Below are 27,424 nucleotides of genomic sequence, written 5' to 3' on the forward strand. Positions count from 1 at the left end.
TCTCAGACTTCTAGCCTCCAGAGCTGTGAGAAATGAATTTCTGCTGTCTAAGTCACACATCTTTGGTATTTTGTTGTGGTAGTCCCAGCTGACTAAAACACAGAGCAAGACACTTGGCAAAACCCAAAGTAAGCAGACAGAGAAGTATATTTCAACCCACAGGTGTGGAAGGGAGGAGGAGTATATTTGTTAATAATACAATGAATGGTATTACAGGTGCCAAGATCATGTTTCAGCTCTTGGCATGCTACTACTACTAATGTCTCAACTTTAAATTTACTAGTAACCTGTATCATCATCATTCCAGAATCTGTTTAACTGATAGATTATCTGATCTTGATCATGAAAGCAAAGCAAAAGTCTTGAACAAATAAAATAGATAAGACCTTTTCAGGATATCCATGTGATATCATTTGGTATCTAACAAGTTTGGAGGAAAAATAAAACAACACAGACCATAAGCTCCAGATGTATAGTTAATTCTGTATAAGGTACTTTCCTAAGTTTTGCTCAAGTTAGAGAACATATTGCATAAGTTTGTATTTCTGGTTAAAATTTTAAGAACTAAATAGAATCTTTTTCCAAACTATGAGCATATTACTTATATTACTTGGATATCATCTCAAGAACTCTTCAACATTTTTCATAATCCCTGATTTGATGGACCCTTCCTCATCAGTTCCATTGTTCCAACAGCCTAGCAGTCAGGATGAAAATACACTTGTTCTTCACATTCACAGTGACAACTTTCATCCTGATAGGTATAGCTGGGTGCTGGAGCTGAAATCCCAAATCCTGTATATTAGTCCTTCAGCATAGTACCTCAGGAAAATAGAAAGATGATTCGGCCCCGGAATGATGTTATTCTGAAGAAACCTAGTATTGACCACCCAAAAGTAAAGAAACATACAATTCTTTTGATTTGCTTCTCAAAAGATATTAGAGGGACTTCTTATATTAACTTTGGTCACAGAAACTTGGGTCAAACCATTTTCCTATCAATGCTCTGAACAACTCTTGTATGGGTTTTTTTCAGTTCTCTCTCACCTGTAGTACAGGTACCTCTATCACATTCTCATGGCTTGTCTGCTTTTTTTTCTTAAAAGATCAATTAATTAATTAGTTAATTAATTAATTTACTTTTAGGGGTGGGGAGGGACAGAGGGAGAGGGAGAGAGAGTCCCAGGCAGACTCCGTGCTGAGTGTGGAGCCCCACGCAGGGCTCAGTCTCACGACCCTGGAGATCATGACCTGAGCTGAAACCAAGAGTCCCAAGCTCCACCCACCATGGCACCCAGGCGCCCTGGCTTGCCTCCTCTTACGTATATTGATTTGTCCTCTCTTGTAAGATAGTAGTATCCTTGCCCTTGCAGAGGGGCAGAAATAGGAAACAAACAGGGCACAGACACATAATTCTTTTAGTTGATTTGGGATGGGGGGAGTCTGTGAACACACCCCTGTTTATTTCAACCCTCAGCATGGAGTTTTAAGGTCTAATTGATCATTTTTTAAAATTCAGAAACCAAATTCTGGAAAAGACTTTAAGGTCATAAGATAAAGAAATGATGCTAAACACGGCCAGGACACAGGACTCCATGTAGACACATCGAGTCAGACTGTTACATTATCTGTTTGGTTTGTTCTAAAGACAATTCCAGCATATATTCATTGCTGTAACTTCTACTGAACAACACTAAAAGTGTCTCTTAAGAATGTATTCCTATTTCTCTTCTATCTGACGGTCCTTTAAACATTTGTAGACCACTCATGCATATTATTTGACTGAATAAATATCGCTTCAAATGCTCCTATGTGATGTGGACTTAAGTGTCCTTATCATCCTGATTGTCCTACACCAAAGAAATATTTATCTGTAACTTTCATTGTTTGCCCTATCCTCCAGTGCTTTGATAAGCAAAGCGTAAAAGAGGATCCATTAAGTCCCTGTCCCATTAATTCAGTTTAAATTTTGGGAGTATTTTGGGAGGGAGAATAGCATAGTTTGTTTTTTTTTTTTTTTTTTTTAATTGTGGATCTTTTTTTTTATTGTTATGTTAGTCACCATACATTACATTATTAGTTTTTGATGTAGTGTTCCATGATTCATTGTTTGCGTATAACACCCAGTGCTCCATGCAGTACATGCCCTCCTTAATACCCATCACCAGGCTAACCATCCCCCCATCCCCCTGTCCTCTAGAACCGACAGTTTGTTTCTCAGAGTCCATAGTCTAGACGAAATAGCATAGTTTTGTAAGAGCTCCAACTTAGAATTGAACTACCTGGATTCATAGCCAGCTGTGTGCTAGATTTGTCAATAAATCTATACAATGCCAATGCCTTGAAGTTCTGCAGGATTCCAATGAGCTAATGCTCACAAAGAGCATCCGTGATATCTGGCATACAGTAAGAACTTAGCTAATATAAATTATTATTATTTTACTACTCTGAAAATAATAGAATAAAATTTCAGGGTAATGTCTGGTTCTGGCCATGACAAGATAACTAATATCAGAATTAAGCAATTATAACAGGTTGACAAAGAATAAAAAACAAAGCTTTGCAGACGCTGTACCTCCAACAATCCAGTTTTAGAAAGTACAGGCAACTTAATTTCCTGGCATCAGATATTGCATTCAACATTTTAAAATACTGTTATTGCCTCTTTATCATATCCCTTGTGGTCAGTTCTACTTACTCAATGAATCCCATTGCCAAAACAAAGACCTCTCTTCCACACTGTCCATTGGCATTAAAAGGAACCTACTCAGACCCAGAGATTATCTTTGAAGAGCTACAATTTGACCTCTTTGAAGAACATCAAAACAGTAGGAGCAATAATGGCCCCATTTGAGTGTTTCCTCTGTGCCAGGCATCAGACTTACACATGCACACACTCCCTCACTGCCGTGATCTTGTTCCTGGTTTCTGCATCAATAATCTGAGCATAATGACTGTAACAGTGATAGAAATGGGCAGCAGCTGCTCAACTCCCTCAGCCACAGAGACATTGGAGGGATCAGAAGTCTCTGGATGTTTCTTTTCCAGGATCTGCCACATTTGCCAGCAGGATTTGCGTTTGTGATCAGGACGGTTTCATAAGCACTCTTTTCCCTCATCGACAGTGTTCCCACAAGGCCATTCCAAATTTCAGCTCAGCGTCCCTTTGGCAACTACATTACAACTCTTAAAGTTTCAATAGGATTTTAATACTAAAAGGTGCTTTCATAAACATTATCTCATTTAAGACTCACTAAAACCCTAGAGCAAAGAACATTTAAAGAGCTTAGTAACCCTTTTGGGAAGAAGGCCTTGTGCTAGGTCACCCATCAGGTGAAGGAATCAAGGCTCGAGTTCATATCCTTGTGTGGTGCAGTCCCTTCACATCCCACCACACAAGGCCACCTTCTCAGAGCCTTGGCCGGGGAGCCACCTTAGGAACCACCTAAATAGGAAATCTATTTCTACCACTGACTCTGTGTGTGGCCCTGGGAAAGTCATAGGACCCCTCTTAGTATCTGTTTCCACTTAAAAAATGGTCAAGAAACCCCCATCCCATAGAGTTGATGTTAAAGGCGACAGTGGGCATAAAAACACTTTTGCAAACTTGCAAGTGTTTAACGGAGGTTTGTGGGAGTTCATCACGCAAATATGGAATGTGAGCGTAATGTTTTCCAGAGATTTAGGACTCATTTCCATACTGTCAGAGTGATAGTTATTGCCTGATCATTGCTTTCCACAGTTTGACTCACCATCTCGAAGTATGAGCCTAATAGAAATGTACAGACAACTTTTAGCCATTGGTAAATATTTAAACATAAGACCTGACTTTACTTTTCAGTTTGGGAAGTCTTTTGCGGTATCTCTTGATTTCTTCTACTCATCTTAATTTCTTCTCCACATTCTTGCAGATGAAGAAAAGCTAATAAAATAAGAGCATTGATTCTGCTTCCTTAGAACCTTTTTTTTTCTTAGAAAGAGAGAGCATAAGCTGGGGGAGGGGCAGAGAATCCCAAGCAGATTCCACACGCAGTGTGGAGCCTGTCGTAGGGCCAGATCTCACGACCCAAGATCATGACATGGGCTGAACTCAAGAGTCAGCAGCCTAACTGACTGAGTCACCCAGGCACCCTTAGAAGTAAATTTTTTTAAAATTTTATTTTATTATGTTATGTTAATCACCATACAGTACATCATTAGTTTTTGATGTAGTGTTCCGTGATTCATTGTTTGTGCATGACACCCAGTGCTCCATGCAATACGTGCCCTCCTTAATACCCATCACAGAGCTAACCCATCCCCCCACCCCCCTCCCCTCTAAAACCCCCAGTTTGTTTCTTGGAGTCTATAGTCTCTCATGGTTCATCTCCTCCTCCGATTCCCCCCCTTCCTTTTTCCTTTCCTTCTCCTAATGTCCTCCATGCTATTTCTTATGTTCCACAAATAAGTGAAACCATATGATAATTGACTTTCTCTGCTTGACTTATTTCACTTAGCATAGTCTCTTCCAGTCCCATCCATGCTGATGTAAAAGTTAGATATTCATCCTTTCTGATGGCTGAGTAATATTCCATTGTATATATGGATCACATCTTCTTTATCTATTCATCTGTTGAAGGGCATCTCAACTCTTTCCACAGTTTGGCTATTGTGGACATTGCTGCTATGAACATTGGGGTGCATATGGCTCTTCTTTTCACTACATCTATGTCTTTGGGGTAAATACCCAGTAGTGCAATTGCTGGGTCATAAGGTAGCTCTATTTTTAATTTTTTGAGAAACCTCCACACTGTTTTCCAAAGTGGCTGTACCAGCTTGCATTCCCATCAACAGTGAAAGAGGGTTCCCCTATTAGAAATACATTTTTAATAAATATAGAAAGTTGCATAGTTGGGGTAGATGATTAGTGCTGTTCTGTATTTTCTCGATGCTCTGCCCAAGCTTAAAGGGCATTTTATCTATTTAAGCTTCATTTTCATTTTGTAGATCATGAAATAAATGTAACCATAGAATTGATGTAAATTATAAAGTGTCATAAGGTATTTTACATTATTATTATTATTGTTTCAAAGAGTACTTCCTAGTCTAATTGAACTTGCTTGGGAACCTCAGACTTAAAACAGAAGTTAACAAATGTCTTCTTCTGTAAAGTTCTTTAATTCATTTATTCACAGAACTTTATATGCTGGTGAAAAAAAAAATGTAAGCATCAACCAATCAGCTCAGTACTTTTGGTCAAGTGCTTCATCTACACAAAATAGTGCATAAAATAAAAAAAATTAAGAAGTGTTTTGCAATTTTCAACATGTCTTCACCATATACATATATTATCCACATACATAAATCATACACATATCAGGGAAAAATGATAAAATGTCGGTGTGAGAATTGGCTGGCTGTATTTGCTTTATATGGCAGTGCCATTGGTAAAGTGCTTAGGATTTGTCCGTTGTACATCTTCTTCCTAAATCACAGTAAATGAGGCAAAACCGTAAGTGAACTTTCCCAATTCCACTAATCCCATTCAAGTTCATAAGACAGGATTTCAAGATCTATCGCAACAAGAAGCATCAATTATAGCTAACCAAATATTGCTATTTTTAAAAAGTGCTTGTTATTCAGTTTCCCAGGCCTTTCTCTTTCTTTAGCTAATCAATCTATCCTCTTTCAGTATAATCCATCCCATGGAATTAGAGCAAATTGGTTTAACACTTCAAGCAGATTATAGAGTCAATAGAGGAATTAGCAAAAAGAAAGTTAGTGCATTCACCTATAGGTGCTTGAAATTGTTTTTCTTTAATAACTAATGCTGGAAATGCAACGGGATATAAGGGAGTAAACCACTAGCTTTACATAAATTCAAGAATGAAAACAGTGTCTGCTTTCTTTCTGTTGGTATGCTGAAATATCCTCCACTTTTATAAATATTTTTCCTCAACCCTCATACCCTCTGGAGCTTTCTCTTTCTTCTTCCACCCCTTTACTCCTGAATCCAGCAGGCTTCCTACTGGCTGTCTCTGCATCCTCAGAATTTACTCATTCTCTGACTCCTTTTACAATCTAGCTTCCACTCCTTTTCTCTCATTAAAATCACTAGCTTTTAACAGGGCCACAAAAGTCTCCTTGAGGCCAAAAGCTATGATCTATTATCCATTCTTTTTCTCTTTGATCTCTGCAGAGTTCTAATTTATTTTTCACTTTTTCTTCCTTAGAATTCTCTGCTCCTTTATATTCCTTAGCACTACCTTCTCTTTACACTCCTACCATCTTTTGATGTTCTTCTCCTGGGCTTCTGGCCTGGTCCCTACCCCTTATATATATCCCTCCACCAGAAACCAATTTTCAATTTTCTGCTCATAGAAGACTATACACTCTTCCTTTGAGAGTTCAGTCATCTATTAATGTTTTTTTCACTAAGCAATCATTTATTACATTTCTAACATGATTCAAGAAATGTGTTAAAAGCTACAGGATACAAAGATGAAAGTTGTTAAAAAAAGAGCTTAATTATCAAATTACCACCAACATGATTATATTCTTTCAAATATAAATATATTACTCTCACTTCTTTTGTGAGTGCCAATGTATTGCATCCCTGGGCATCAGTGCTATAGCTTCACACCCAAAATATACCTAAAAATGAACTCATTCTCTATTTCCCAACTTGCCTGATCCTCTGAACTTTGAGATCTCCAAGATATGGCATGGTCCCTGTTATTCAAGCGCCATGCCATTGCTGACTATGATTTCTCACATCACCACCCTACATAAGTAGTTAGTATTTCCCATCAATGTGTCTGAGTCACAACTATCGCATCTTTTCCTTCTTTTTCAACCTCTATTGCGTTTCCCTCACGTTAACTCAGAGCAACTGAACTGTCTTGGAGTATCTAGAAGTTGTGCCCAAACTCTGCTCACCCTCTACTTCCAACTTCTTTCCTTCTTTATTGCTAAGATCATTTAGAGAAATACTAATTGGAATCAATGTTCTCAAATCCTCAATGATTCTGCACTGTTTAAAGACACACAAAGTTGGGGGGCCCTCTACAAGTGAGTCCCAATCTGTGTTTCCAGCTTCAGCTCCAGTTGTTCTTTTCCATAAACTTGAAGCCCTTTATTGAAAGCATTCTAAATCATACCACTAAAAGTCCAGTCTCAGGTCCTTTTCATGTGCTGAAGCTCATATTTGGAATATGGCTTCGTCTTCTCTGTTCTATTGATCATTCTACTCTATCCAGATAGAGTAACTTACCTTTTACCAACTTATATATCACTTTTGCCAAATTGTACATCCTTTCTTTTATTACACTCCAGCCTTTGATCCCTTCCCATAACTGATATTATGCCCTACTTATTATCTTCACCATTTATTTGGCACTGCATTCATAGATTCTCTAACAATTCCTATATTTCACTCAAGAAATGTGAAATATAGAAAATTAAGAATATCTGGTAAGATAGATAGTACAGTAGTAGCCTAGCCTCTCAGAAACCAATTATCACCAATATTTTCTGGTCTGTTTAATTCTACTGTGTTTCCAAACAATGCAAATATGTGGTTCTCTGTCTCTAGTTGGGTCTTTGGACTCTCAAAGCCTGGTCTGAATTTTATTCCTTTTGTTTTCTCAGTGCTTGATATCTAGAATGCACTCAATTAAGGGTTCGTTAATATTGAATGTTGGATGTCAATTACGAACGTAGCAAAAATTAAAATTATATATTTATTTGTGTGTAATGATTTATATAATTAACATTTGTACTGTTAAAAAAACAAAATTAAACTGAGTAAATTCAAAGACCTAACTGGCTTTCTTCAACAATTCATGAATGGGCAGCATACCACTTAGCCTGTGGAAAGGAGTTCTGAGGAGTTGTACACCTGGAAGGTTTTATGGGAAGGGGGTGGGGGGGTAAAGACGTTATTAGCAAAAGAAAAGAAGGTATTGTTTCAGGCAGGACACCTTATTTTGGGGGGAAGGGAATGGCAGGGTTTTTATCATGCAGATTACCTCACTTGTTGATCAGGAAATTTCAGATTGACTGTTAAAAGGTCATATTCCTGGGCTAGGTTGAAACAAAGTCTTGGTTTGCTGTTGTTAGTGGCAAGTTATTCTGTTTTGGGCTTTTTTCCTTTTAAACTGTACCAATAGTTAGCATACATCATGATAGTTGGGGGTATATCAGTTCTGTTTAGTTCTGTCTACCTAACACCTATCGCAGTACTCAAAACAGTATAAACTTGTTGAATAAATGAATGTATTAAAATCAGGCCTGTACTAGGAGGCATGTACTATAGGGGGTTCATACGGAAACCTCTTGTGAATCATCCATTTATATCAAATTATCTCTTATACAGTCTTTAAATAGATATTTACTGTCAGCTGATCATGTAGTATGCAGCCAGTGTAATTTTTCCAATGATAGTAAATATTGTCACAAACAATATTTGGTTATGTGAGAGAGAAAGAGAAGAAAAGAAGCAAAATTTCCATTTGGGGACCTTCAAAATCCATCAAAGGGATGAATGCATTAAGTATTGGGGCACAATTGCATATAATTCACTGATAGAAATGTGTTAAGAGTGTATAAATCAGATATACCAAAAAAAGAATATTTATTTTCAATTCAGTTTAAAACAGTAAGAATAATTATGAAATGGAAGAAATTAACATTTAACCAAGCCATAACTTAACCCTTGTGTTAACAAGCTTATTTTGGTCCCCATCGTCCCAGACTATGTAATAGTAATGTCATCCAAACTGCCTTCCACTCCCCACCTCTTGCAAAGGAATGGACAGAGCCCCAGGACAAGGACAGTCCCTGAGCTGCTGGTTTTCTTTTTGTTGTTGTTGTTGTTTGAGAGAGAGAGAGAGAGTGTATGCGCCCTGGTGCATGACGGGGGGGGGGGGGGGCGGTGGGGAGGAGCAGAGGGAGAGAATTTCAAGCAGATGCCACACCCAACAGGGAGGCCATCTTGGGGCTGGTTCCCAGGACCCTGAGATCATGACCTGAGCCAAAACCAAGAGTCAGATGCTTAACTGACTGAGCCACCCAGGTGCCCCCTGAACTGCGGTTTTAAGGGGAACAAAATTGAGTGTGAAGAATGAAGGGTTAATGCTCTATCTACAGGTTTTATTTTCTCAAGGTCCATTACTTCATCCACTCAGTGTGGTCAGCCTCTCTTGGGATTCATGGTTTTGGGTTCTTTTCTTTCTCTTCATTGCTGGTAGAAGCTGACCATAGAGTCTACTTCACCTTTATTTAAAGTTGTAAGCCTTCCTACATTAGATAAAATGACACTTTGAGGCATAGAAGCAAAACTCAGATTTTTAGGGTAAGGTCTAGAGCTAATGGCCAGCAGTTCCTTCCTCCCGCCTGATTGGCCTGGCACAGTTGTCTTCATCTCTACTTCCTCTGGTGGTCCCGAGTCTCTGCGTCTGCCTATTGTCCACGTAGTTGGCTGGCCAGGTTGAGGACTGATTCAGGATTAATTTCTGAGAACTCCCATTTCTCAGTCTCCAGTTGAAAAAAGAAGATCATGAGGTACTAGTGGGATGAGAGCAGCTTGTGTAGGAAAACAGATGTCTGACTTCATCAGGCTTATTTGTGTGGGTGTCTGCGTGCATGTAATTGCATCTGCCAAAGAGGCTTGAAAACTGCCTATTATTTGATGCACACACCTCAGAACAGTGCCGATCAGCAAAGACGATTTGCTTTCCCAGAGCGACAGCAGCAACTGCAGCAGGAACAATCACAGAAAACCAACCAAATTATTGTTAAGCCACTCCTACATCGATGCATCTCAAACACTGTGATTACACATTTGTATGAAACCGATGTGAATTTTGGCCATGGCCGCTTTTTCTAGAATAATTACAGACCAGGGGTCCATAGGCGGAACAGGGCTAGGCTTCGTTTTAATTCAACCTCTTCATTTTGCTGGGGAAAAAAAAAATCCCAAGGTTTTAACTGGGCATGAGATCAGACCAAACATCCACAATTAAGTCAGTGAAAGTGCTAATATTACACCCTATCCCTTGTCTAAGTCCAGTGATCTATCCCCTCCACCAAATGGCCTTTTTCCCCTTCCCAAATTGTTCTAAGTTCTAGTGATCTTTCTCATTTAAATAACATAGCAATTTAGAGACACAACAAAAATATGATACCTTCTAAAAATTAATGTGGATGTCACAGTGCATATATGTATATAATATACCTATTTCTATCTTTACGCAGTGTTCAATTTTATGTCCTAAATGCAAATCAGATCCAGCCATTTTCTCATGTGGCAGAACAAACAAACAAGCAAATTACCTCAGAAACTGGTGCAAAGATATTTGGTTTTTCACTACTTAAAATCTCTCTCTTTCTCTCTTTCACACACACACACCAGGTTGTTTGGTTGAAATTAATCCTCATTTTAATTTTCCAGGTCACTGAATATTTGTCCATAGTTTCCTGCTATTTCTCATTGATTAAAAACTTATTTCTCTGCTAGAATGTTATGTCAGTTTTTAGCATACATATGATTTGGATTTAGTCAAAGTTCCATTGCAGAGGTCTGGCAACTTGAATATAGTTATAAACAGAAGGTATATGTGAAATTTAAGGGTAAATTGTGTGCTAAACTCTTCTGAGGAGGTGAGACCTTCCCTTTTGCTCTGGCTTGAGTTAACAGTAGATTGTCCCCCACACTGCATTCCAAGTGAAGGCGGTTTTAGTTATTTCAGGCTTTTGTTTTGCTAAAAGATAGGAAACAGTAGATTGCTCTGTTATAGAAAGGATTTATATTAACTGAAAGGGAAAAGAAAGGAGAGATAAGGGGAGTTTTCTCATTTTAAGAACTTTGAAGATGAAAGACCAGATATGTCCAGTAAGAATTTTATTGTTTGTGCTACGTGTTACACCTTTTCTTCCCCATCTCCCCATGGGATAAATCTTCAGTGAAATATTGATATTTTAATGTGTTAAGGGGTTAGATCTATTTTTAAGTTGTGCCAAGTTCCATGTGTTGTTTCAAGGTGAATGAGGGGCAAGAATAGGGACAGCCTATGCTTGCTTTATCTCTCTTTTGCTCTCTTCCTCACTTGTGTGTGTGTGTGTGTGTGTGTGTGTGTGTGTGTGTGTGCGCGCGCGCTCAATGACCTGCAAACACCAGGGAAGATGGCTTCCCAGACATTGCCAGTCTGCAAAAGCCAGAGGAATTGGGAGATTCTAAGTGTGCCCCAAAGCCAGGATCTGACCTCAATATTTCAGGAAGTATAGGATCCCTTTGAACACATCCTTTATGAGGCTGGGACAGAGGGGAAAATAGTGACCACACTTTTGACTTTTGATGCCATATTTGCATGCCCACACCAAATTCACTCCCCCTACTTCGACAAGTTAGTTTTCAGGGGTCTGAGCACTACTCTTCATTGAACGTTAACTCCATTGAACATCACCCACACAATCTGTTGATAAAGCAAACTGAATGAATTGCTTACCTTGATGAGAGAGAGCACCACTGATGTAGGAAAGAACGTTAGGGTTCAAAGCTGACAGCCAAGAAAGAATTCTTGAGACGTCTTTAGTGCAAAAAGGTGGTTTTATTAAAACACAGGGACGGGACCCATGGGCAGAAAGAGCAGCAAGGGGGTCATGAGGAGTGGCCCATTATATACTTTCAAGTTGGGAGGGGGTTAGGGATAGTGTAAGTCTCTAAGGAATTTTGGAAGCAAGGTTTCCAGGACCTTGAGGGGGCTAGCTATTGTTGGGAAAAGGTCATTTATTACCATCTAATAAAACCTTAGTCATGAGACCCTTCAGATGTATATCAGTGGGCCAAATGCTGGGGGATGATTGCCAACATGTATCTTGGGGGGTTTAGAGATAAAGAAAATTTCTAAAGGAATTTTTCTATTTTTATATGTTAAAGTAGACTTACAGGATCCTGGGGGTTGGGCTAAGGTGGCCTTTTGCCCTTAGCAAAGGCAGTTGAGTCCCTAGAGGAATGTCCCTCTGCCTGTTTCAAGGACTTGTCAGTGGACTGTAGGTAGTAAAGGAACTTAATAATTTTCTTCTGCCTTTGTTTCCCAAATCAACCACCTCCACAGAGCTCTGTAGTTCTCAGAGGAGAAAAGGCAAGGCCAATTTTGCTGAGAATAAGAGGTTTGGTTTAAGTTGCATCTTCCATCAGAGGGCTTAATTAAGATTGGGAAAAAAAAATCATGATATAACAGTTTAGGATTGCTGGAAATAGCAAGGTAAAGATTTTGAGGTGAGGGATTCAAAAGTTCTGAAGACCCAAAGCATCTGCTGATACTTCCTAATGAAGCGTTGAAGGGAAATTTGCAAGTCTGGGAAAAGTCTCATAATGAAAAATCAAGTTATTTGCCTGGGCAAAAGTTTCCTGGAATAGTAAAGTTAAGCTAATGAGAACAATGGAATAGTAAAATTTTATTAGTACAGATTATAATGTAGATGTTAAACTGTTTGTGTGTTGGGGGCAGGTAGGTATTTTTTGGAGTTTGGACTTACATATCCTTATCCCGAAGAAGAGAGCCAACTTTAGGAAAAAGCTCAAGAACATCTTCTTGCGTCAGCTGTTTTGATATTGCATTCTCAATTTAAAAAACGTATTCAAGCCTTACACTCTTTTGTGTATCTTTATGGAAGGGAATATTCCCTGCCTATAAAATTTTATTAAGTGCCTTATGAAATCATATGTTTATGGTTCAATTTGCACAGATTAAGAACTGTGTAATAAGATGGTGACACAGCCTCAAGTCTCCTGGGCTCTCAAGGTCTTTTAAGGTCTCTTCTCAGGGCACCTGGGTGGCTCAGTCGTTAAGCGTCTGCCTTCAGCTCAGGTCATGATCCCAGGGTCCTGGGATCGAGCCCCACATCGGGCTCCCTGCTTGGTGGGAAGCCTGCTTCTCCCTCTCCCACTCCCCCTGCTTCTGATCCCTCTCTCGCTGTGTCTCTCTCTGTCAAATAAAGAAATAAAATCTTAAAAAAAAAAAAAGATCTCTTCTCACTTAGGCCAAGGCTTGAGTGGAGATACCATCAGTCTTGAGTCCGAACCTTAGTCAAGATTTCTGCTTGTGAAGAATCTGATGGTGGTCAAATTAAGCATTTCTTTCTTGAGGCTGAGCATATTTATCCATGTTGTTAAATTTTAAGAATCAACATATCATGGGCAGTGTTATATCTCAAGAATCTCTGAAAATTCCAGATTGTGTGGAAATCTATTCATCAAAATCTGCTTTGGAGATTTATTCTGGAATGCTAAAGGATTTTATTTAAATCCTCTCTGTGTAGGGACCACTAACCCCCTTGCATCTATTAGGTATCTGATGTGTGTGGGAATAGACATTTTTCCTAGAGTCTCTGCAGACTTTGACAATATATTGAAGTGGCAAATGTCAGTGGGTGGGATGGTGTTCATGAAAGTCTCAAGTGATTTTCTTTTTATCATTAGGCTGGGTTTGGGAATTGAGACGTTATTTCATTTGAGATGGGATCAGAAACAAAAGGAGCTGAACAAAGATTTTTTCACTCAGTAACAAAGTTTACTCAAGGCACAGGGAAATTAAATGTGGAGGAAGGACAAAGTTTTAGGGAGATGTCTGTGTAAGAGGAAGGGCATACTACTTTTTAGAGGGACCTGAAAACTCATTTAGCCCTTCATTTATTCAACTCTCAATAGCAGTGGCTTGGGCTAAAGGAACCATTGAATCCTGCTGTGTCAGAGAAATAAAAAGAAACCAGCTTGAGCTTGTGTTTGAGGAATGCAAGGCCATGAAATTGTTTGGGAATTTGCCTGTTGTAAATTTGGTATAGGGAATGTAGGCTGTATCCCTGGACATAGGCCACTCAATTTACAAGGAGGATGCTAGAAACACAAGCAACTAAAAGTCATGGTTTGGGATCAATAAGTCTGGCACAATAGAAAGAGAGATCATGTGACATTAGATTGAGTGATATATGGATTGAGTTTTGGTGAGACTAAGGGAAATTCAGAAGTTACCTGGGGACTGGGAAGTACCATCATTATAAAATTCTGCCTGAATATTTAATTTGTCATTCATGAAAAGGAGTCAGCCAGTTTGCATTAGTAATAAAAAATTTTTCCCCAAGGTATAGAAGTCATAGAACCACACTAGCTAGTCTGCAAAGATGGCTTCCATCAATTTCTTCCCTACATATTTGTGCATGCTGCCCCTCACATCAAGAGCTGAAATCTAATTTATCTTCCCTTAAATCTGAGATACCTTAATGATTTGCTTGACTGATTCTATTCAGTGAAAGTGGTATTATTATAGTTCCAAGGTAGAGTCAGAAAAACTTTGCAGCCTCTTCCTATTTCTATTACAATGCTTGATTTGGGGACAGTTCTTCTTGGAATCCAGCCACCAGGCTGTGAGAAGTCCAAGCCAGACGAAGGGATCACTTGCTTGTTAACAACCCCGGTTAAGCTCCCAGCCAGTAGCCAGCATTCAACTACCTGCCATCTGAATAAGCCATCTCTTCATCCATCCCAGTTGAGCGTCCAGATGAGACTGTCCCCAGCCACCATCTGACTGCAGTCTCATTAGATAACTCACGTGAAAGCTGCCAGCTAAGCTCAGTCAACCCACAGAAAATCGCAAATTGTTGTTTTAAGCCATACATTTTGATGTGGTTTATTACCCAGCAACAGATAACTGAAGTACTGCTCAATGCACTATTTATGCAAATTTCTGTCAGTTCACAGTAGGTGGATTCTAGACAATTAGAATGAATGAATAGATCCTGGAGATGCATAACAACTGAAAACAGAAAAAATTTCTCTTGTTCTTTCTTATGTTTCCCCTGCATACCCTGTTTCCTCAGATAACACCATGCTCTGGGGTATGCAGTAATGATTTCAGACCTGGGAAATCACAACTTGCTCTTTCACTATCCCCACTTCATGATGGAATTTGTACTGCAGATTATAAGTTGCTTCAGTGATCACATTCTATTTGGGGACCCTGATTGTATTATCTAAATAATGTCGGTGACATCTTGGAAGTTTAAATTTTTCTTATAGCTCCATGGAATTTGGTAAAGAGGCAAAAAGAAGGAAGTTTCAAGTGGGCTTAATCCATTTTAACAGATTTTAAAGGAGCAGCATTAGTTTCTGTGCCACACCAGGTGGTAGCTGATGGGGAAGAGGCCTGGCCAGAAATAAGCTTCCACGTGGCTAGGAGAGAGTGGGAAGATAATACAAGCCAATTGATACTTTTTAAAACTTTCAGGATTAAGATGAAGGTATAATCACTTTGTTAGAATTTACTTACTGTGTGGTACCAAATGACCCAATTGGTAATGAGAGATTCGAAGTATGTTCTTTAGGGTTAGAGAAAATTTGGGTCATTTGACATCACTGGCCTTGTTATCTATTATTGTTTGATGCACATTTTATGCTCCAGATTGGTAACCCTCGCTAGACATATGGTTAAGTATGATTAGAAATGGGAAAGTGACAGGTCAGTAATGGCTTGACCTCCTATGCAATGTACTAGGAACTATTTTTTTTAATTTAATTTAATTTTATTATGTTATGTTAGTAGGAACTATTAACGAGTCCTCAGGGGTCCTAATGCCCATGCCATTTCCCCCAGGTGGCCATTCAAAACCTACTTAAAGGATTGGAATTATACAGGGAAAGGCTTTTTTCTCCCCCTGATATTATATTACCTTCTCTAGAGAAATAGCCTTCCTCTAACTGCCCAAGGATAAGCACAAGAAGGAAAAAAGATGTAGGGGAAATCACCTGCACACACCAACCTCTAGGGGGAACTCAAGTCTTTCTCTTATCCATCTCCTCTCCCTGCCCCACTCCTCCGCAAGTATTCTCATTTTGCTCACCATAAACTATCCCGTATGGAAAAAATGTTTATCACTTTCAGTGGAGGAAGAGCAAATTCATTATTCCTTATCATGCATTCTTACTTTTACCAGAAATCTATATACACCAGTATATATATATATGGTGTATATGCCATATACATATATGTGTATATATATGCCATATACATCAGTATATATAGTATACATATACGTGTATATATGTGTGTATGTATATATATATGTCCATATGTGTATGTGTTTGTATATAAACACACATATTGTCAATAAAGATGGGTTTCTCTTTTATAATTCAGTATTAAGTTACTGCATATTAAACAAAAAACACAGACAGAAACTTAGCTGAAAAGTCACCTATTTTTAACTGAGATGCCTTTGAAACAATTACAATCATGCATGGTAGAAACTGAGTAATTCAAAGAAAGTTGCAGATAATTCATGCTCCCTCCCTGAGTCACTGCCTGATCTACAAGTAGTCTGAAAAATGATATGGTCTGATGGATTATTTTTCCCTTCTGACAAATAAGAGTATATTATATTTCTATAATTATCCTGAAATATTTTAGCAGCACACCCGAAATCATGTCAAAAACTGAAATCAGGTTTACAACAGAATTCCAAAATAGCAGCAGTTTCTTTAAAAAGAATTTGACTGGCTATATCTGGAAAAAACAAATATTTAAAGGCTCAGATTTCTGTAGCTGGACCCAGAGAACACATACCAGAGAACTTTAAGAAAAGGTAACATGTATCCTATATGGGAAAGGATTCTTGACTAGCTATTTTTCTGCAGGATTTGATTCTAGGATTTCTGTCTCTAAAGCCAATGGTCTTTTCATTACAACAAATTATTTATTAACTGCTCAAGAATTTATGTTAGGATATTTTGATACTTATACAAACATAAGAATAAAATTAACATTTTATCTCTTTTTGTATAGGTTACATCTTTTAGGGTCAAAGTGATTAGACAAAGCGTCTCGGACAATGTCTATCTGACATTACTAGTAGTAATTTTGTAGGAACGATAACCAAATGAATATGAGCATACACAACCTATGCATTAGACTAGAGAGCTTTAAATCCTGAGAAGTCATCCCCTACATGTGGTGGAATCTCAATAATTTATTGGTGTTCACAATGATATTCGATATTTTATGTTTCTGGTATGCCCTAGGCTTAAAATAGCCATTGGGATATTATTTGATTAAACCTAGGAATTTATATCAGTTTTCCAGGTTTTTGGAGAGCAGGCTTTACTCGCTTACCCCTTTGAAGAGGCAGAGAATATCTTGCCGCCTATGCAATTAGTCCTATACTAACCCAAAAAACCTTTCACTGGAAACATACAGAAACACAAGCTAAATTTAAACATACATGACTAAATGTATAGCTGAGATTGCCAGATGGAAAGAGAATTTATCAGGTTCTAGGAGAGAGAAGGAAGAGTGCCCTAAAGAACATTGGAAGGCTTCATGAGGAGCCACAGCAGCTCTACTTTGATGAAGAGAGGGGCTGGATGCAGGGGGAGCTGACATTTGGGAGGGATTGAGAAAAATAAGATAAGATGAAAACAGAGAGGGAGGCAAAGCATAAGAGACTCTTAACTCGGGATGCCTGGGTGGCTCAGTTGGTTAAGCGCTGCCTTCGACTCAGGTCATGATCCCAGGGTCCTGGGATTGAGTCCTGCATTGGACTCCCTGCTCAGTGGGGAACCTGCTGCTCCCCCTGCCTGTGCTTGCTCTCTCTCTGACAAATAAATAAAATCTTAAAAGAAGAAAAAGAGACTCTTAACTCTAGGAAACAAACTGAGGGTTGTTGGAGGGGAGGGGGGGATGGGGTAACTGGGCGATGGATATTATGGGGGGCACTTCATGCAGTGAGCACTGACTGTTATAGGCAACTGATGAATCACTAAATTCTACCCCTGAAACTAATAATACAATATATGTTAACTAAATTGAATTTAAATAAAAAATTTTTAAAAAAAGAATAGCTTCGAGCAGTGGTTCTCAATGGGAATGATTTTGCAATGCCCCCCTCTCCCCCTTCAGCCCTGCCTCCACCTGGAGACATTGGACAATATCTGGAGACATTTTTTGTTGCGTGGGGGAGTGGAGTAGTGTGGATAGTGTTAATGACATCTACTGGGTAGAACCCAGAAATTCTCTAAACATCCTATAATGCACGAAAGCCCTCCAGAACAAAAAATCAGGTGGCCTAAAAAGTCAACAGTGTTAAAGTTGAGATACTCTGGCCTGGAGATCATGGGTTTTACGCCTATAGGGACAGTGAAGAAAGTCTTTGGTCCAGAGATGTGGAAATTTAGAACTGAGACACCCCAAATGAAAGCTTTAATTCTAAAAGTGTTCTATCCTAAGTTGAAGGGAGAACCATAAAAGAAAAACAAATCACATGATTTGTCAGGGAAATATTTTGTTCTTTTCCTTTCTGCTTGGAATGTGGGTTAGAAAAATTGCCCACGAGCCTAAGCAATCTCTTAGTTTGTAGCTCCTATTTACCAACCACATTATCTTAGATTCCAAATATTTAGAAAATAAAATGAACACCAATTCTGGGTGTGTGATACCAGTAGGCTTTCTGGCAGAAGTCAACACAAAATCTCTGGCAGGACAGTTTCAAAGAATCTTCACAGAAAGAAAAGGGGAAAAAGGAAAAAGGATAAAGATTAGCTCACAATAAAAATTTTAAAAGTTAAACAATGCACCAAAAGAGAGTTAGTATTTTGCCTTTGTCTTTGTCTTTATGTCTCCTTTTATTGTTATTCTAACAAATTTTTACTTACTTTGAAACAGTAAAGTGTTTTAATTTTTTCTAGTAGTACATAGTTCTATGTTGCAACTCACGGCTGTTTTATAGAGAGAGAGGTTCCTTTCCTCCTGTCATTTGCATATATTTGACAGTCAGTCTTCATGGAGCAGGTTTTCTTTCTTTTTTTAAAATTTAAATTCAATTTAATTAACATATAATGTTTCATCAGTTTCAGAGGTAGAATTTAGTGATTCATCAATTGCGTATAACACCCAGGGTGGAACATGTTTTCTATTGGTGTTCCGATACCTTCAATTGTGGAGGGGTCCCTCTGGGGACCAGGGGATTACTTTTCCTCTCTGTCAAGTTTTCATTATGCTGGACACACACGTATGTTAACTTGTTAGCTAAGATTTGCATTCGTAGTAGATACTGTAAATTTAGACAGCACCATCAGACCTGATATTCTTGATAGGTCACTATCTTTTTAGGACTCCAGTCTCATGGCAAATTTCTTTGCTCTTTCTTGGGCTGCTGAATAGAGTATTCTACTTCCCATCTCATAATGAGAATGACCTTCGATGGTGCCTAATTTTATGTAAGGAACTCAGTTCCAATTTCCTGCTTCTGTGGTCTGAGACATTATGACTTGTTCCTGTAAGGGCAAAGTCAAGTTCCAAGCCCACTAAATCCATTACCTGGTTTAATATTTCTTAAGTCACAAGGCTAACTATGCTGACTTTAAGTATTCTCCATGAAAGGAAAACAAAACACTCAAGGATTTTAGCCATCAAAGAGACAAATCAAATTAAATTAATAATTGTATTATAACTGAACTGAATATTAATGTGAACTTAGAACGCATTGGAGCCTTACAATAACACAGGTGCTGTAAATATGGAATCAATTTTAAAAGGTGTCAAAAGAAATGTTTGTTTAAAAAAGATCTTGGTTATGATGAAATTCTTTGCAAACATTATTTTAAATAGCTTTTAAGATGAAATATTTTGCAATATTTTTCATCTCTACTTCAGAAGTGAGGAAATCAAGTTTAAAATAAAGAATCTTGTCAAAAGCCATATGACTAGTAAGTGTTTAGATTCTGAAGCCAGTGAGACTAATCGCTACCCGTGTTGGTCACAAACTTCAGTGTGCCTAAATATTACCTATTTGTTCAAAATGTTTATTTTGGGGCCCAACAATAAAGATTCTGATCCTGAGTTTCCATGAGAGGGGCCTGGATTATGTATTATAAAAACATGTCTAATGAAGTGACAAGTGTATGAAACTGAAAGATCATATGCTATACTGTGATTCGATGTTACTCAGACATCAAAACTAGACAAAGGTAAAGATCATAACAGAAACTATATATTCATCTTACAAAAGGAAATAGTTGCCAGTACCTAGAGTAGAGTCAGTTACAGAAATACAACACTTAAAAGGAATCTGTCCTCCTATTTCTATTTCTAGCCTCTGTCTCAGTAATCATTATTTTGGAGAGGTGGAATAACATCATATTGGAAATCTTGTTGGCCACATGATGTCATTCTTGCTATGGAAGTAAAGAGACTAGCCCAAGGCTTTCTCAAAAATAGATCGTTCCCGAAAGATTTTTAATTACAGAATTAGAGTTATTTTCTTTGTAGCTTACCAAAGTCTGTTTTTCTCCCATATGCATAGGGTAAGGGATATGTATTTTTATCCTATTTTGTCCAGTAGCCTTGTCTTCTACCTTAGCTTTATGACTTAAAAAAATAATACATGGTTCTGTGTACAATTTAATTTGTTCCTCAATTCTTTTTATCCATTTATTTTTGTATCCATTTATTTTAACAAATTGTTTTTCCTTTCATAACATTTAACACAATCTGTAAATAATATGCATATATTTGTTTGATGATCACCTCCCATTCTGACTATTTGGAAGATCTAGCCAAGTGAATGACACACATAGTAAACGACCCTAGATAATTTCAAGAGTGAAGGAGAGGATGAATTCTGGCCACTGAAAGTCAACAGATAAGATTTCTGGCTTTTCGAAGTGACAATATTACAAAAGTTTAGGCAGAGATTAAGTGAAGGACAGCACATTTGAGAATGTCAATATGAGTTCATTTCTAGTTTTATTTTAATAATATGAGAATGCAATTGTACAATATCAATAAAATGAATGTTTAAGTGGCTTTGAAAATTAGAGTTTATTGGTGAATTGCCAGAATTTCCATTAAAATCAAGACCAAGAAAAATATACCTGCTATTACCTGTATTCTTTATTTTTCTTGAAGTTATACCCAAAAAATTAGACAGGAAAAATAAATGAAAGATTTAACTCCTGAAAGGGAGTTGAATTGCCAATATTTCTAGTTGCTTCAATTATCCAGCTAGAAAATCATTGAATAAAATAAAAATTTGCTTTGACTCCTCTAAGTATTGGGCATTATAGTAGGCTGGATTTGGCTCCAAAGATGTCTGGGTGCTAATCTTCGGAGCCTGTGAGTATTGCCTTATATAACAAAAAGGATTTTGCCGATGAAACTAAATTAAGAATATTGAGATGGGGGGATTTTCCTAGATTATCTGCATAGGCCCTTAATATAATCACAAATGTCCTAATAAGAGGGAGATTTTACTACATAAGATGTTGTAATGACGGGAGGAGAGGAACACAGAAGAGATAGAATTGAAGATGCTATGTTGCTGACTTTGAAGACAAAGGAGATGCCATAAAACAAAAGATGCAAAGAAAGCAGCTAGAGAACCTGGAAAAGCAAAGGGATTCTTCCCTAGAGTCTGGAGACAGAGCATGGCTGGCCATTTTGGACTTCTGACTTCCAGAACTGTAAGAGAATAAATTTGTGTTGTTTTAAGTCCCTATGTTTACGGTAATTTGTTACAACAGCAATAGGAAATTAATGCAGGAGAAAAGATGCTCTTTTCATTAGGTCTACAGAAAATACCCCATATTTTGGAATAAACCTTACCAGGTATATGCTCTAAATAACTTTATAAAGCGTATCTAGGAATACAAAAAGAGATATACACAGAAATGTAATGGTGTTATTTTTTTTTATTCCATTTAAAGACTTTATTTCATTCCAATCAATATTTTCTATGGTATTTTTTTTTGCTTTAAAATTTAAAAAAAATATTCTATATTTCATATAGAAGAAATAAATCTGGGAACATAGGTAAGAAAAAATTAAAAGAGAAGAATAAATGAGGAAGAGGGGTGAGAAGCGAGAACGTAACTTAATTGTCAAATAATAAGGACGTACTGTTAAGATAAAATAATCTTTTTCTCAAGCCCTGAATTCTTATAGTGCTATGTTGAGGCAGAAATATCTTTCTCAATGAAGCCAGATTTTTATAGGCCAGAAACAACCTCATATATATATATAAACACTTTAGAATCTGATAAATGTGACATTTCAAATAAAGGAGAAATTATGAATTATTCAATAAATCATGCTGGGACAATTAGTTATCTCTGTGGAGAAATTATATACTCTATGCCAAAATAAATTCCAGAAAGATTAAAAGATGAAATCTAAAAATGAAACAACAAGTAAATAAGAAAACCTTTCTATAAATATAGGCAAAAGCAGAAATCATATTAAAAATATTGATATATTTGACTACTAGCAGTTAAAAGTATTTTTATCTCAAAAACTGGGCAAAAATAATCATAAGTAGAAGATAAAGTGAGCTTGAAAAATATATTTGAAAATTTGACAGAAAAAGGTATTTATTTTTTTATAAGAAGAGTTTTGTTATATTAATAAGCAACAGCTTTAATACTCCAATAAAAATGGGTAAAGGACAGAAGTAGATTGCTCAGTAGAAAACACGGATGACTTAAACTTTAGGAAAAATAGTTCAATCTTACTTATAATGAACATGTAAATTTAAACAATGAGGTACTCTTTTGCCTTCCAAATTGATAAAGATGGTGGAAGGGAGTTATATAGACAGTGTAGTAATTACCATTTTTTTAATATAATGGACATATATTTGTGTTGTAATAAGAACATAAAGCAAAAACCAACACTGAAGATAAAATTTCAAGAAATCTTTGCTTTCTTTTCTTGACTGGGCTATTCATTTATTTATTGGATTTATTCACATTGGCAACTACTCCTTTCCAGACAATGTTCTAGAACTTGTAGTCAAGAACCTAAAATCATTTTAGGAGAGGATGTGTACGTATGGTTGGAGGGTGGAAGGTGAGGGTAAAGAGGCAAGCAAGGTCATGTTTACAACCCAGTATGATAAGTACTGGGGGGATTGCATGGGGAACATAGTTTGTGGAGATGGAGACACCCTATCACAAGAGGACCAGGGAAGAAGAGTCAATGTGAGAAGGTGCATGAGTTTAGCAAAATAGGCAAACAGACGCTTACCAGTTAAGAAAGAGGGATGGGGAAGGATGGCGCAATGAGGGAAGTGTAATATTTTAGTGCCACTGACACACAGATTACCAGGCAGGATGAGTGGGGACCGAGAATGATGAGTTTGGCTGGGGCTGTCATGAAATTCCTGTTTGCCAAGTTTAGGAGATGTGGCTTTATTCTGTAACTCTGGGAGTTTCTTTGAAAGTTTTCAACAGAAGGGTAGTAAGAGCTTGTAATGTAAACAGAGGAGCAGAAACATGATGAATGTGGGGTTTGTTCCATCTGCAAGAAAGAGTTAACAAACAGAAGAACGCACCTTTTCCTTTGCTGCTATATAGCCTTCTATTTGTTTATTCATGGATTCCTTTCTAAACAAGGATTTTGGAGCTCTCACAGCATTCTCCTTGAGCTCATGGGCCCATAAGGAGGACTCTAAGGGGAGATTCAGCTCAGTCACTGCCTGGGGGAAACAGATTGTGAGAAGGAAGCAGGTAAGCAGACAGGTCTCGGTAGAGGTGGACAGGCAATATAACAAATGTACTCAGCTAAGAAGGAGGCGTCAGGCAAGGTTTCTTTTAGGTGCTGACATGGCTATTGCACATCCTTTGACCTGATGCCTCCATGTGTAGAGCAACCAATCCAAAGGTAGCGTCCGCACAAGGAAAAGACCTCACCACAGTTGTGGATCTTGAACTTCTTTGAGCGTGGGATGATGGCACATTCACCCAACTTCATGTGCTCTGATGTTTTAGGGCTTCAGCAACTCAAACCCACATAGGGCTGCCCTGACATTTTGAATTTTATTGAGGCATTCAACTGTTTTGTTCTTTTACTTCCAATATCTTATTGGAAAGAATTCTAGCTGTGAATCCCATTCAAGGTTCAATTTAAACAATGATTATAATTTCCCTCCCCCCACAAATAAACAGACTGAAAAAGGTAAAGAAGGAAGCAGGGATGGAAAGAGAGTGGAAAAGGGAGGAGAAGAGAGAGAGAGAAATATGCGAAGGAAAGAAGAAAAGAGAGAGTAAGGGCCAGACTCTCCTGTGAACAGTGATCTGAGACTTTTACTCCTTGCTTTCCCTCCCGATGGATATAGAATTGCTATGACTGCAGTGCTGAAGGGGGCTCAGCCCCGGAGCTTGCCCCAGCTGGGAAATATAAATAAGATGCCTGAACAATGGTTCACACGACTCTCTGGCATGATGCAGTTTTTCCTGACCATTGTGCGGGATCTTTGTAAAGATCCTTTTAATACCTCTTAGCAGAAGCAAAATATCTTGGTCTTTAAAAAGAAAAAAAAGTCGTCTCCCAGCCTCCTCCCACTTGCCAGGTGTGTTGTGTATGCGGGGGGATATAGGGGAACAGGGGACATGAGAGTGAGGGGACAAGGAGAAGGGAAGAAGGGCACATTAGCTTCTCTCTGGAGCTCACTGTGGCTCGCCTCTGCACTATGATACCACTGCAGCCAAGAGCACTTCCCAGCTGACTTCCTGCCAGCTCACTCTGAACAGGGCTGGCCCTGTGACATTTCAACAGGAGCATTCAGATCAGGCTCACATAGAGACACTGACATTTTGGAGTTCATCAGACAGGCAAACTGTAACCCCCGGTGGTTCTTTCCAGGAAAAATATTCAGTTTTCTCTGAATAGACCAAATCTAAGAGAGACAGGGGTGGTGTGGTGTGTGGAAATTGAGAGAAAATGAACCAATATTTCTCGTTAGAAAGGTGAAGAATTAACCCATGCCTTTATTGACTGCCTCTCATCCATGAAGCCTTCTCTAATCGGCTAGCTGAAAAGGATGTCTTACTCCATTGAACCGAAGGAGTCCTCTAACCAGTATGCCATTTATCACTTCCTTTCCAATTTTGTGCTACAGGTGTAATCCCAGCTGTACAAATCAGGTCCTAACAAAGAACAGAAAGCACATTTAGCCAGGATGTGGAAAACAGTGTGATGAAGGGACTGCTGCAGAGGTATGGACAAGGTTAAGGAAACCAGCAAGTGGTACTGAGGTACCTAGGGACTAACCGCAGCAAGAAGCCATTACCACTCTCTACCTGAAAGGCAAGAGTAGGAAATAGAGTTATTAGATTCAGGTGAGAGCTAGAGCTGTGGAAAGGGGGCTGCCCATATCTAATTGTCGTCATAGAGCGGCATAATCATTGCTGGAAACATAGTGCTTAGACAGGAAGGAAGGGATGTGTGTGGGTGGAGGGGGATATGGAAGAGGTGGGGTGGTGAACACCTGAAATCTTTCTCTTCATAACCTTTGATCTCTTGCTGGTGCCTCCTATTTTCTTCTATTACTTGAACTCAATCAGAAGCCACAGGGATAAAAGCCTAGAGATGTAACTTCCTCAAAGTCAGCCCCTGGTGGGTACAGAGCAGAGCAAAGATAGATAGAGAGTGGGTCAGGCATGGGGGCAGGCAGACATAATTACCAGACCATCAGGTGTATTTCCTTAATGCATGGAATTGGTTAAAAAATCTATAAAAATTCTCTTTTCTGCTAATGAGTCAAGCACACTTGTGCAGTCCATAGGGGAAGTACCAGAGGTAGAGAGAAATGGGGAAACAGGCTTTGTGTAGCTATTGAGAATTATGATTACATTATTGTAATTATATAGTTATGATCATTACCCCACAATTAAAATGTGAGTTAATTAAGGAACAGATCCTTTCTTGGTTTATTTCTTTTTTTTTTTTTTTAAGGTTTTATTTATTTAGTTGAGAGAGAGAGAGAGACAGAGCACAAGTAGGGGGAGGGGCAGAGGGAGAGGGAGAAGCAGGCTCCCCGCTGATCAGGGAGCCTAATATTGGGCTCGATCCCAGGACTCCAGGATCATGACCTGAGCCGAAGCAGACGCTTAATCAACTGAGCCACCCAGGCTCCCCTCTTGGTTTATTTCTATATCTAATCCCTATACCCCTGTCTCCCACCAATGCTGGCATCAGAGTGAGAATTTTTAATATTTATCAAAGAAAACACAGAGAAGAAATTCCTAATTTAGCATCATTAAGACCACCTATTAATGAGTACATCCCCTTGGAAATATTTCTCTAGTACATAATATTTCTCTAAGTTCATATTCAACAGAATTTTGTAGGAACACTTTGATGGTAGAGCCACGTTTGTTAAAGAAGACTCTGAAGGACACTTGAATCCTTGCAAGTATGAAGACACTTTATAGCAGAGTAAAACATAATGTATACAAAGTTAGAAAAATAAAAATCTCACTATGGAAACTATTTAAATAGACACACAGGAAATATAGATTTGAATATTTCATTATGAGGACAAATGCCATATTTGTATCAGAGAAACAATCTTACTAATGCTGCATTATAAACAGTTTCAAATCACTTTCATAGAGAATAACTTAATTGGAGGGCGCCTGGGTGGCTCAGTTGGTTAAGCGACTGCCTTCGGCTCAGGTCATGATCCTGGAGTCCCTGGATCGAGTCCCGCATCGGGCTCCCTGCTCGGCAGGGAGTCTGCTTCTCCCTCTGACCCTCCCCCCTCTCATGTACTCGCTCTCTCTCAGTCTCTCTCTCTCAAATAAAAATAAATAAAATCTTTAAAAAAAAAAAAAAAGAATAACTTAATTGGAAAAGAAAGTTAATCTAGATGTCTGTCAACAAACTTTCCTGACATCTCTGAGAGTTGGGGAACACTCTTATTTTGATTGTTTTGTAGAGAAAAGAAATCATGAAATAATTTCAATCAGAGAGGGGACAGTAGGGGACAGGGGGAGATGCTAATAATAAGTTTGAATATTGTTACACTCATAATCACTGGTAAAGAGAGTTCATAAATATAAGATTGTCCACTGATCAGTGGGTGTTAGGTCATGGGACATGGGAGTCTTTTGACCTGACCTCCAACAAGCAGTTAGAAGAATGATGCTTCACTGACAAATAGGTTGACAGGAATTGCTATGGTTGGAAGCCAAGTTCCACCTGGGTAAACACATCTATGCCAGTTTCATCCGGGTAAACGCATCTTTGGTCATGAGGATTACAGTGTGTCCCTGTGAAAAATGATTAGGCAGAATATACTGTGTATTACTAGTGAGACATTCTAGTATCAGGATATGGTCTCAAAGCAGACCTCCAATGAGTACTGTTGTCACAGGTGGTGATGTCTTATTGGATGCCATTGTTTTTTTTTAATTTTTATTGTTATGTTAATCACCATACATTACATCATTAGTTTTTGATGTAGTGTTCCATGATTCATAGTTTGTGCATAACACCCAGTGCTCCATGCAGAATGTGCCCTCTTTAATACCCATTACCAGGCTAACCCATCCTCCCACCCCCCTCCCCTCTAGAACCCTCAGTTTGTTTTTCAGAGTCCATCGTCTCTCATGGTT

This window comes from Halichoerus grypus, chromosome 7 (genome assembly GCF_964656455.1).
Source record: "Halichoerus grypus chromosome 7, mHalGry1.hap1.1, whole genome shotgun sequence".
NCBI lineage: Eukaryota > Metazoa > Chordata > Mammalia > Carnivora > Phocidae > Halichoerus > Halichoerus grypus.